At 38.6% G+C, this 13,491-nt stretch overlaps 1 non-coding gene across 1 annotated transcript; it reads right to left on the bottom strand.

Annotated features, from left to right (window-relative positions):
• Positions 1–375: 375 nt before the first annotated feature.
• LOC129537308 (small nucleolar RNA SNORA62/SNORA6 family) lies at positions 376–522 on the bottom strand. Its single transcript, XR_008681976.1, has one exon. It is a non-coding gene; the product is annotated as a small nucleolar RNA SNORA62/SNORA6 family (small nucleolar RNA).
• Between the last annotated feature and the right edge of the window lie 12,969 nt (positions 523–13,491).

Here is a 13,491-nt window from a genome sequence, read left to right as displayed (position 1 = left end):
AGCAAAAGCAAATATTACTCCAAAATCTGATATTTAAAATAACATTTTGTAGTAAGACTGTCTTTGTAGTGAATGATTTGGTGCTAGGGAGGTAAAATATTTGTTGAATTTCCACATTAACAAATCAAGAGGCAGGCATAGCTGAATTGGAGTTTTACACAAGGAATGCCCTATACACCCAGGAAGAAAAGTGGGAAGGGGACTTGATCTCTGCAGTTCCAGATGTTTGAGAAGAGGAAAATGCAGGGAAGCAGGAGGGCTAAGGGAGGGGACACTTGGATGGATTTCTTTCCCCTGAATGCATGATTGATTCTGTGTCTTCTAAGAGGATAGGCGGTGATCAACCAAAGGAACTCCATATTTTCTTCTCTTTTCTTTTGTAACAAATGTTACTATCAAACTCCACTTGGGCCAGAGACCCTTATGGTGTTAGTGAAAAGCCTGCCCCTCACGTAGCACCCTACCGACACTTGTGAGTTCACCAGCCAGTGGCTTCAACTTCAAGCTCTAACAATGGGCAGCAAAGTACCTCCATCTTTGTAGCCTGTTTAGGTAGAAGGAAAGCCAGAGTTGACCATTTCTGAGCTATTTTTGATTTCTGTGTGCTGTGAACTGGAACCAGAAAGTCCCAGACACCCATAGAGGGGTCACAGAAAACATCTGAGCAGAGAGTCAGTATTGATATAAAACAGAAGTCACCAGATAGTTGCTGTTTACTAGAGGACTTGATAACTGGTTGGATTTTGGAAACTGAGAGAAAAGGACAAATCACAGTATATGGTAAGATTTTGATCTGAATAATAGGGGGAAATGAAGGCACAAAAATATGTACATCAGCAAGATGAGTTCATTTAAGGTAAAGATCTGGTGCTGAAAAATGAGGGTTGGAGCATGGAAAAGTTGAGAATAATTACTACATAAAGTACTGCATATTTATCATGTTGGAAGCAGCAGGCGTTCCTCAGGATCAGGGAAAAGATTATCTATAGGAACTGGGTCCTTGTAGCTGAAAGACTAACGAGAGTCTTGGTGGTGAGTCACAGATTTTATTTTTTCCTTAAATTGGCTCCAAAAAGTGGTCTATAGATGAATTGAAATTTTTGTATGTGAGCAAATGCAACACATCTAATACACAATAGTTTGGGATTGAGAAAATAGTAAAGGCTCAAATAAAATTTAGAATGTTCTTATTTTTACTTTAAGAAACTTATTTTTACTTTAAGTTGTTTCAACCTTTTTTGGTTCTTCTGTTTCAGTGAAGAGCAGTTGGGCTAGGAGGCAGGTGAACTGGAGCAGACACTGCAGTCACTTCTCACTCTTTCTGTTTTGTTTCCCTTCTCCTTCACGTAATCTCCCAGCACTACTATTCCTTAACACTACTGGTGAAAGAGAAACTGTCTTCTGAAAAGTCCTTTCTCTTCCTTGTGAGAAGTTAAAAAATCTAAAGTTTATAATGGTCTAGATCACAGAAACTCAGTTCCTCCTTTGGCACTAACTTGTATATTTTAATTTGATGGACATCTGCTCAAGTGGGCCTTTATAAGAATATTTAAAAGGTATAAAAGAGAGAAATTCTAGTAGAAAGTGGGTGGAAATGAATGAAAGTTACATATTTGTAGACCAATTGATTAACCTGAAGATATTAGGGTGTGGGGGGGACATTCAGGACAAGTCCTTGTCACTGATCTTCCTGGCACCAGTGTTCCACTCCTTTCTCCCATAAAACATATGACTATTTTCACTCTCCACTCTAGGGCTTCAAGGTGTTGGGAAAGTGTGAATCATTCCTCCAACTGGTGGAGGAGGAGACAGGAAATGGAGACTTTTGAGAGTTGAAGAGTGTCCCAGAGGAAAATGATATTGGACAAACCTCAAGAGTAGCAGAAGACCTAGTGATTGAAAGCAGGGTTAAGTCAGTGGAGAGGATTGAGCAGGAGGACATGAGGCACGGCTGGAAGGACTAATGCAACTTGGAACATGAAGGAGAAATTATAATGGGCACAATATAGGTTTTTAAAAATGTGAATATTTTCTTTTAAATCACATGCTGAACTTGTGTGCAATGAATAGAAATAAGTAAAATTCTACTCATAAAAGCCTTTTCCTAGGTGACTGTAAGTCTAGTATAATGTTTGTTCAGTCAATGTGATAAAAGCAAAAGAATTCTGGAGGCAAGTATATCTTTTAATTGTAAGAGGCCTTTTCTTCTTTTCTTTAATTGGCTATGCTGAGGAGAGAGACCTTGGAACAGAATATTAAACAAGCCACAAAATGTTTCACTAGACGCAATTAGTGTCAGGTAAATGTCTGCTCTTCAAATGCAGTGAAATATTTCATGTTCCAGTGTTTTAGGTGAAATCTTACCCCTGAGTCTTAAACAGAAGGTGATGCTGGTACATTTAGATCACCGACCAGCATCTCATTTGCAGTTATTACTTAGTATCACTGACTTAATTTAATGTTTGTCTTTCTCTCCCTCCCTTCTTTCCTTCTTCCTTCCTCTTCCTTTTTCTCTGTCTTTCATCAACAACAAACCTACAGAATAACCAGGCAACTGAATATTATTCATACGTAATTGCCACATCCTGTTAGATAATGAGCATACATATGAAAGGCTCATAAAATAGCAAATTTTTGTTGAACAACACACTTCCTACACACTCCTCGCTCCCTTCGATCTGGCTTCCACCCCCATCATTCCTGGAATAGCTCCTGCTAAGGCCACCGATCATTCTTAGGACCTGGAATTTAAAGGATACTGTTCAGCCTTCATTACTTGATTCCTCAGCTGATTTCACAATAGCGAATCATTCTGTCCTTAAAACAATCCTTTTCCTTGTCTTCTGAAACAAAGCCATTCTCCTGGGGTCTTCTTACCTCTTGCCCTTTTCAGACTTCTTTTGCTAGCTCATTTTACTCTGCTGCTGCTGCTGCTAAGTCACTTCAGTCGTGTCCGACTCTGTGTGACCCCATAGACAGAAGCCCACCAGGCTCCCCCGTCCCTGGGATTCTCCCGGCAAGAACACCGGAGTGGGTTGCCATTTCCTTCTCCAATGTGTGAAAGTGAAAAGTGAAAGTGAAGTCGCTCAGTCGTGTCCGACCCTTAGCGACCCCATGGGCTGCAGCCAACCAGGCTCCTCCATCCATGGGATTTTCTAGGCAAGAGTACTGGAGTGGCTTGCCATTGCCTTCTCCACATTTTACTCTACTCAACCTTTAAATATTGAAGTTCCTTAAGGCTTGTTTCTGGAATTCTTTCTCTTCACATCCGATATTCAGTCTCACTGTTAGACCGATCATATATATGTCAGTGACTCTCAAATTCGTATTTTCAGTTTGAATGAGTCTCTCCAGAGTCTCAGATCTATGTATTTGGCCTGCTTGATACCAGGAGGTCTCACAAAGATTCCAAGATGACACGTCCCAAACCCAGCTCATGATGGTACCTGCAACCTTCTTCAGTAACCCCTACCATAATGAGTGGTGTCATCATTCACAGAAGTTCAAAAGCCAGAAATCTAGGCATAGTTCTTGACCAGATCTAATTCTCTGTTCTCCTTCCTGTTATCACTGTGGTCAAAACTGTCTTCATCACTTGCTCTGACTAATGCTGTTGCCTCCTAAAGAATATTCCAGACATTCAGTCTTTGGACATTTTCATTGCCACCTAAGTACATTAAAAAACGTACATTTTATCACATCAATACCCTGCCCAAAACCTTTGAATAACTTCCCATTGTTATTAGAATAAAATCTCTTCTCCTGACACTCTCTCACCACCTTCTTACCCTTCCTGTGATGCAAATATTAACCTTGCTAATTACTTTGAATGTATTATGCTCTCTTCTCACCTTTGCATGTACCCATCCTCCTATCTGAAATACTTTTCTGTCTGCACTTTACTGAAGATTTCTACTCTGCCATCAGATTTCATCTCTACCATCATAGTCTCATGGAAACTTCACATTGTCTACAGTGTTTTATGCTTTCAAAAATCCCTGTTATTTCCCTTTGTAGAATTTGCCAGAACTTACAACTCTCTATTTATGAACTCATTTACTTATTATGTGTCTTCCTCACCAAACTGCAAGCTCCATGGGGCCAGAACCCGTTGCTTTTCTGCTAATCATTCTGTACCTAATGCTAATCATAGTGCCTGGCATATAACTGATATGTTACTTGTTGAACCAATGGAGAGACTATTTCTATGCTAGTTTCTGACTCATGCAAAAGAAAAACAAGTTAATTTTAGTTAACTTAAAATTAACTTTAGTTAATTAGTTTAGAGACCACAAGTGGTCTTTATTTTAGAGACCACAAGTCTCTGCTGCTGCTGCTGCTACAGACATATAAATTTATAAATTTATGAGCTTGTTAGGGAAGGCACCAAAATAACTTAACCCCGTGAAAAAAGAAGACTTTAAACCTATATAACATTCAGCCTAGAATTTCCTTGGAGTTAGAAGTACATTTTTTTCTGAGGTCTTTGGAAAACTGACTGTTATTTATAACTATTATTGTTTCTTTCTTATAGTTCAGAAGATCAATGAATGATGGACAAGAGCAGTGACTAGAGTATGATGATGACGAGCTTGGGCAAAGTGGGCAGTATTCAGTTCCCAGCTCCACTGACCATCACAGAAAGGTAATGGTGGGCCCCACATATGACCCTGAGAGGCCCATGCAGAGCCTTCAGAGCAGGCTTTGAGAAAGCAGGTGCTGGTGTGTGCTGGGATGCTGAGTTTTTGTAACGAGGGGAAAAGAGCAGATGATCATTTGCAAACACTTCACAATTATTTCTTGTTCCAACCAGAAATGAAGCATATAGAATGTCCATGCACCAGTTTATGGATCCCATCACCAAAAAATCAGAGGCTAAAGGTTGGAGTCTGCAGGTGTTTCCTTTCAGAATCCGCACCACCACCACCACCAACCCCCCTTAGGAAGAAACTGAAAGTAAACAAAAATATGGTTATTACATTGGCACCAGAATAACATGTATGTATTTCCAGATTGCTGAAATTCAGTTAAAACAATAAGGATGAATGCAGGAGTAAAAATATGACATGAGAAATATCCTTTCTGCGTTTTTAAATTATCTGAATAGCTGTCACCAATTGAATTCAGAATTCTAATTCTTCTAACAGAAACAGTGAAGAGAAAATGGATTCCAGTATTTCAAACAGCTTTTGTATCACTGGCCTTGAAATTTTGTCTGTTTTCTTTTTCAAGGTAAAGGATCTGGTTTTGTTCTGTTTATTTTGTTTAGTCATGCCATGAGGAAACAAGGTATATAAGTTAATTACTTTAATCCAAATAAAATGATAACAAACTGTAATTATATGATATGCTTCTCAACTGGCCACTTTACTTAAACAGAGTATAAACAAGATTTTTTTTTTTTTTGGTGATTTGTAAACAAGTGGCCAAAATATTCCTCATGGAAATGGATAACTCTATAATCACACCATCCTAGAAAAAATCTAGAAGTGAATAAAATACAAATCTTATTCTGTTCTATCCCAGATATCTTGTCTGCTGCTGCTGCTGCTGCCAAGTCACTTCAGTCGTGTCCGACTCTGTGTGACCCCATAGACGGAAGCCCACCAGGCTCCCCCTTCCCTGGGATTCTCCAGGCAAGAACACTGGAGTGGGTTGCCATTTCCTTCTCCAATGTGTGAAAGTGAAAAGTGAAAGTAAAGTCGCTCAGTGGTGTCTGACCCTTAGCGATCCCACGGACTGCAGCCTACCAGGCTCCTCCATCCATGGGATTTTCTAGGCAAGAGTACTGGAGTGGCTTGCCATTGCCTTCTTCGAGATATCTTGTCTACATTACTATAATTTCAGAAGATTTAAAACAGTTGTTGAGACCCATAAGAAACTATACTGTTATTATGACCTTACCATTTTTACCCTTCAGGGACAATTTTTCTCTGTGAGTCTCAGATCTGGTGTAAAATCTCATAAAATTTTATAAGAATCTTTTATGAAATAATTGTCATCTTTAGAGAACGACTGAACTGAACTGAACTGAACTTAGAGAACATGGGTGTTAAATTAAAAAAAATAAAAATCACTTACCAGGACTCAACCATGCTGGCACCCTGATCTCAGATGTCTAGCCTCCAGAACCATGAGCCCTCATGAATAGGATGAAGAGGAATCCAAAGAGCTAGCCTATCCTTTTTTCCTACTTTCTTTGCGCTCCTTTAAGAAGTTGTCCTTCGGCAATCTGGAAGAGGGCTCTTACCAGGATCCGACCATAATGGCACCCTGATCTCAGACGTCTAGCCTCCAGAACTGTGAGAAATTCAGTTCTGTTGTTTAGGCCACCCAGTTTATGGTATTTTGTCATGTAGCCTGAGCTGACTAAGATACTTACTGGATTAGGGTGGGTCCTAAATCCAATGACTGGTGTTTTTAGAAACAAAAGGAAAAAAGGATCCAGACACAGAGATACAGATATAGAGGGAAGAAGGCCATGTGAAGATGGAGATCAAGTGCTTCAGCTACAAGCTAAGGAACACTCATTATTTCCAGGAACCCCCAGAAGCTCAAACCAAGGAAGAATTCTCTTCTAGACACTTCAGAGAGTCACTGGCCTTAATGACACCTGATTTCAGACTTCCGGCCTCCAGAACTGAAAGAATAATTGTTTGCTGTTTTAAGTCACCTAGTTCGAAGCAATTTGTTATGGCAGCCTAGAAAACAAACACAATTTCCCAAACTTTTCCCCATCTTCTCCACTTCACAGTTGAATTTATTGAAGGAATCACCTACAATTGCTAGTTTGTTATTTTTTTTTTTTCATTGAGTGACATTCACTCCTCATCCACTGCAGTCTGGGGTCTACCCTCCTCATCATTTCACAGAAATTGCTTCCACCAGATTTATCAAGAGCCCCTTGTGGCCATATACTTCTCAGCTTTTGCATTATTTCATGTTTCATGATTTCCCTGAATTTGTTGACTGCATCCACAAAATTCTCTCATTATTGTTGCGGCCAATCTCTTTCAGTGATTATCTGAGTTCCTCTTGTTTTTGTTGGGCTTCCCTTGTGGTTCAGCTGGTAAAAAATCTGCCTGCAATGCAGGAGACCTGGGTTTGATCCCTGGGTTGGAAAGATCCCCTGGAGAAGGGAAAGGCTACTCCATTATGCTGGCCTAGAGAATTCCATGGACTGTCTAGTTCATGGGGTCCCAAAGAGCTGGCCACGACTGAGATACTTTCACTTTCTTTTTTGTTGTCCCTTAAATGTTAGTATTTGTCAGGATTCTGCCCTGGATCCGCTTCTCCATCTATGTACTCTGGGAAGTTTCATTCACATGTATCTATTTGCTCATGTTTACTAAGTCTGTCTTCAGACCAGATCTCTCTCCTCAGTTTCAGACTTGTTATCAGCCCTGTAATTTAAGTGAGACTTCTCAAGTTACTTGCATCATAGGTCCTTCGAAATCAGGATGATCAAAACAGAAATCACCACATTTTCTCTCTCAGATCTCCTCTTCCTCTCTCCCCAGATCACAGTATCATCTTTCTCCCAGTTAATAAAGTCAAAAGCCTGGGAGTCATCCTTCATCCTTCCTCTCACAGCCTGAATACAGCCTCTCTATTTGTCCTCATAGACAAAGCTCTAGGCCCATGTGCTGGCATCTCCACCCTGACTTTCTGCCGGAGTACACGAGCTCATTTCCTCCTTCAGATGCCCTTGAGTGTACCTGGAAACATAAATTTGCTTGTGTGATTCTCTTGCTTAAAAGCTTGCAGTGTTTTCCCAAAAATTGCAGGATGAAGTCCAGAATGGGCAGCAAGGCTCAGCTTGACAGGTTCCTCTATGCTCAGGCCAAACAGAAAACCCTATCTTTAGCCCTTCATGTGTGCCATGCACTCTCTGGACTCTCATGTCAGGAAGCCTTCTTTGCCTGCCGTGATACTCATCCCACTGCCTGGTAATTCTCTTTTCCCTAGTGGTCCTCTGAAATTTGAGGTGCTCATCCATCTTATTTACCATGGATCTCCAGTGCCAACTGGAGTAGAGAGAGGCAACAAATAATACCTAAATGAATAACCCAGTCCTCATAAAAAGAAAACCAAGTCTCACAGTAATTAACCCATTTGGTCAAGCAATTGCAAACCAGGGACTTACTTTTCTAATGTCTTTTCCATTCTTTTATATTCCCTTTTAAAAAAAGGAAACAACTTGCATTACATAAAATTAAATCATAATTGTTAGACAATATCACTTGTAAATTATAATGCACAAAATTACAAATGACAAAAACCAAGAAAGGCTTAGCTATGAATGCTATCCCTTGCTACTGGTTTTATATGTTTTTTTTTCTTCTAACCATGGCCTTGCTTCTTCTGCCTTTTCATGGGCTAATACCACCACATTTGTAGCTTTGAACTCTTCTCCTTCAGCTTGCACTCAGCTGCTGGTTAGTCCACAGGTGTCAAATGCCATATACTGCGCTTTGCTCTCTCTCAACGCTAGTAGTGCCCTGGAAAAGCCTCCTGTGCATTTTTAGCTTAATCCACCCATTTGCAAGCTCTGACTCTGCTCTGAACTTTCGCTCACCTTGCCTGCCTTTGAGCTGCCTTTGAAGGGGCAGGCCTGTCATGGGTCTGAATCTGCCACAGCTGTTCCTAATTCTTTCATTCCTAAAGCACTCTTGCCTCAGAGCATCAGAGCGGTGCCTTGCCTGCTTCTCACAGGAGTGGCTGTGCTGGGAGAAGTGGGGGCCCGGCTCCATGCTTCCCCGGGGGGTCTGGCCCTCTCCCCCGGGCCTTGGGAAACAGCTGACCTCGTCCTAGTCAGAGAAGCAAGTTAGTTGTCTTGACTTTTTTTGTTATTTTATTTTGTTTCATCAAAAATAGAGAAAATTGACAATAGAGAAAATTAGAGGAAAAAAAAAAACCTTACAGCGCTTAGTTTCACCAACCAATCACCATTGCCATTACGATTTTGATGTATTTCCTCTCAGTTTTTTTATCCATGTGTAAAACGTTAATTTTGACACAATTATTCTCTTTTTGTGCATATCATTTTATATTTCTTATTTTCACTTAGCACTGGTGAAGTCTGTTTTGCATACTATTTCACTAAGTGGATATTCCAGAAAATAATTATTCTCCTCAGCTTACATGGTTGATTTCATTGTCACTGCGAAAAATAACTGAATAAATGTGATTTAAGCACATGGAAGAAAGAAAACAACCCTGAGAAGAACCTCTGTACATCTAACGTCTTGTCTCTATTTAGATCTCTTCCCTTAAGATTTACATCCCAAAGTGAAATTACTGGTTAAACATGAGTAAATATCACCAAAGATCCTAGTTCATTTGCTCCATTGTTTTCCAAACATGTAGCAATTTAGTGTAACTGGGGATGTGAGGGTGTCTACTGCATTCATGCTTGCCAGGCGGTGCTTATACATTTGATTTTTCTCCTAATTTCATACATCAATTATAAAACTATTTTTTTTAAAATTCATAGAGAAGCTTAACCTTTTTCCAAATGTTTATATTGTGTGTTTTTGCTGTGAATTTCTCCTCATATCCTTTAATCATTAATGTATTTGGGATTTTGTGCATAAATTTCTTATAGCTTATTATTTAATAAAGAAGTTAACTGTCATATTTGCTGCAAATTTGTTTTTCCTTTGGTAGTTTATATTATGAATGTTTTATCTATGACTTAAAATTTTTAATGTAGTTAAGTCCATTTATATTTTCAATTTGTATTTTCATTAAATTTTAAATATACTTCTAACTCTTTGTCTGCTCCTCCACTCACCCAAACATTTAGTGATGTACAATTCCATATTATCTTCTAAGATCTTATGGTTTAATATTTTTACTGATAACATGTGGGATTTCATTCTAGTATATGAAGTAAAGTGAAAATCTGTATATACATATTTCTATATTTTTAACCTAATGTCCTCAAAGCATTTAATTTTGTCTTTTCCTTTCTTTTCTTTACATCTAATAGCAGTTTTAGGCATATTGTATTAAAAATGGCAATCATATTTAACATTACTTTGTTTCTAATTTTAGTAAAATGGACTAGATTTTGTTACCAGTATTTTATTAACTATTGGTTAAATTAAATATTGCCCATCATTAAAATAGAATATCCTGATTTTTTAAAAAGAATTTTTGAGTTAAGTGTAGATTTGAAGTTTTATCAGATAATTTTTATAAATCTTTCAGAATGACGTACAGATGTGAAGGTATGTCTTATTCACCCTGGTTTTCATTCACTTATGAATCCCTAAAATAAATATTTCTTGGCTTTGATAGATTATATTTTTAACCTTATACTGAACATTTTGCTGAGGATTTTTCACATCTTATTAATAAGTGCTTGGTTTATAGTTTTATTTGTGTTTATTTTTGGCAGAGATTTGATTTCAGAAAAACATTTGCTTAGAAAATTTAGGGAAAAGCATTTCATCTTTATGTGTTTCCAGGAAATATTTATGTGGCATAGAACTTATCTCTTCTCTGACAGCTTAAAATAATTTTATTCTTAAAAGCACCTCGACCTGAAGCCATTTGTGGCAAGTATTTTTTTTTTTTATGTTGTTTTCAATTTCTATATGTTATTGCTTTCTGAAAGAAAGTGAAAGTGAAAGTTGTTCAGTCCTGTCTGACTCTTTACAGTCCATGAAATTCTCCAGGCCAGAATACTTTAGTGGGTAGCTGTCCCCTTCTCCAAGGGATCGTCCCAACCCAGGGATTGAACCCAGGTCTCCCACATTGCAGGAAGATTCTTTACCAGCTGAGCCACAGGGAAAGCCCTATTGCTCTCTGCATACTTGATATTTTCTGTTTTTCTTTGTGATTTATTCTTTCCCAAAAATCACAGTTTAGTTTTCTTCTTTCTTCTTCTATTTGCTCAGTAATGTCTGACTCTTTGCGACCCCATGGACTATACAGTCCATGGAATTCTTCAGGTCAGAGTACTGGAGTGGATAGCCTTTCCCTTCTCCAGGGGATCTTCCCAACCCAGGGACTGAACCCAAGTCTCCTGCATTGCAGGCAGATTCTTTACCAGCTGAGCCTTAGTTTTCTAAAAATTCATTAAATAAATTATTTATATAAAAAATTGCACTCATCTCACACACTAGTAAAGTGATGCTCAAAATTCTCCAAGCCAGGCTTCATGAATACGTGAACCGTGAAATTGTAGATGTTCAAGCAGGTTTTAGAAAAGGCAGAGGCACCAGAGATCAAATTGCCAACATCCGCTGGATCATAGAGAAAGCAAGAGAGTTCCAGAAAAACATCTATTTCTGCTTCATTGACTATGCCAAAGCCTTTGACTGTGTGGATCACAATAAACTGTGGAACATTCTGAAAGAGATGGGAATCCCAGACCACCTGACCTGCCTCTTGAAGAACCTGTATGCAGGTCAGGAAACAACAGTTAGAACTGGACATGGAAAAACAGACTGGTTCCAAATAGGAAAAGGAGTACGTCAAGGCTGTATATTGTCACCCTGCTTATTTAACTTATATGCAGAGTACATCATGAGGAACGCTGGGCTGGAAGAAGCACAAGCTGGACTCAAGATTGCCGGGAGAAATATCGATAACCTCAGATATGCAGATGACACCACCCTTAAGGCAGAAAGTGAAGAGGAACTAAAAGCCTCTTGATGAAAGTGAAGGAGGAGAGTGAAAAAGTTGGCTTGAAGTTCAACATTCAGAAAACAAAGATCATGGAATCTGGTCCCATCACTTCATGGCAAATAGATGGACAAACTGTGGAAACAGTGTTAGACTTTATTTTTTTGGGCTCCAAAATCACTGCAGATGCTGATTGCAGCCATGAAATTGAAAGACGCTTACTCCTTGGAAGGAACCTAAATACTAAAAAGCAGAGACATTATTTTGCCAACAAAGGTCCGTCTAGTCAAGGCTATGATTTTTCCAGTGGTCATGTATGGATGTGAGAGTTGGACTGTGAAGAAAGCTGATCGCCGAAGAATTGATGCTTTTGAACTGTGGTGCTGGAGAAGACTCTTGAGAGTCCCTTGGACTGCAAGGAGATCCAACCAGTCCATTCTGAAGGAGATCGATCCTGGGTGTTCATTGGAAGGACTGATGCTAAAGCTGAAACTCCAATACTTTGGCCACCTCATGTGAAGAGTTAACTCGTTGGAAAAGACTCTGATGCTGGGAGGGATGGGGGCATGAGGAGAAGGGGACGACAGAGAATGAGATGGCTGGATGGCATCACCGACTCGATGGACATGAGTTTGAGTGAACTCCGGGAGTTGGTGATGGACAGGGAGGCCTGGCGTGCTGTGATTCATGGGGTCGCAAAGAGTCGGACACGACTGAGCGACTGAACTGACTGATTGAACTTCACATGCTTAATGTTTTAATTGTTGTCTGCTTTATTGTTCTTGTTATTCAATCACTCAGTCGTGTCTGACTCTTTGTGACCCCATGGACGCGTGGAAGCATGCCAAGCTTCCCTGTCCTTCACCATCTCTTGGAGCTTGCTCAAACTCATGTCCATTGAGTTGGTGATGCCATCCAACCATCTCATCCTCTGTCATCCCCTTCTCCTCCTGCCTTCAATATTTCCCAGCATTAGCGTCTGCTTTATATAAATATATTTAAATCTTATTATACTTACTTTTTTAACTTTATCCATTAAATTTGCTCTTATATTATTTGAAAAAAGCTCATTTACTTATTTTATTTATTCCACATTTGCTTGTTTCAATGAAGTAATTTCTATTTTATACCCTATCACTTATTTTTATCTGTTCTTAGGACTGTTAATGCCAACAGCCTGAGTTAAATGCTTGTTCCATTTATTGCTTCTTTATCTCTTTTGAGATAAAAGTTTATTTTTGTATTTTAATTGTTCTCTAAGTTGTGTGCTATTTCATTTTTTATTTCTTACTTGAATCAATGATTAATTAAATCTTTTCCATAGTTTTGATTGGCACTTTTGTTATTATTGGCTTGAATTTTTATTTATAATTTTGAGTTTTTCTTGTGTTGTGGTCCAAAAAATTACAGAGCAAATTTTTCTCATTTTTGGAATTCTAGTTGTTCATAAATATAAGCTTTATTTTAAATGTTGAAGATGATTTTTTTTATCAAATCGGTAATCTTTGGTATATCTGGTACATTAAATTTTAGATTAAGTACATTTTAAACATTTTCTGTATCTTTAAGTCATTGATTTTGTCTCTTATTCTACCATAAATTTGCTAATATCAAGCTGAACTGTCTACAGTTTTGTTTTGTTAGTTCCTTATTGTCTTTCAAGCATGTTTGACCTATTATTGGCACTTTACCATTCTCCTTTGATATGCCTTTTTTGTACATTCTACCTCTCTACAATGATTTTATCTCATTTAACATTTTTCCCTATAAGTACTTCCTTATCTAGTATTTCTCCAGCCATTCTTGCTTTTTTTATATGTATTTTACACATTCTCTTATGTTTGCTAATCCTTT

This window comes from Moschus berezovskii, chromosome 6 (genome assembly GCF_049115385.1).
Source record: "Moschus berezovskii isolate FMDL1 chromosome 6, NW_MosBer_1.0, whole genome shotgun sequence".
Taxonomy (NCBI): Eukaryota; Metazoa; Chordata; class Mammalia; order Artiodactyla; family Moschidae; genus Moschus; species Moschus berezovskii.
The sequence above is the reverse complement of the archived record's forward strand: the minus strand, read 5'-3'. Positions and strand labels throughout refer to the sequence as shown.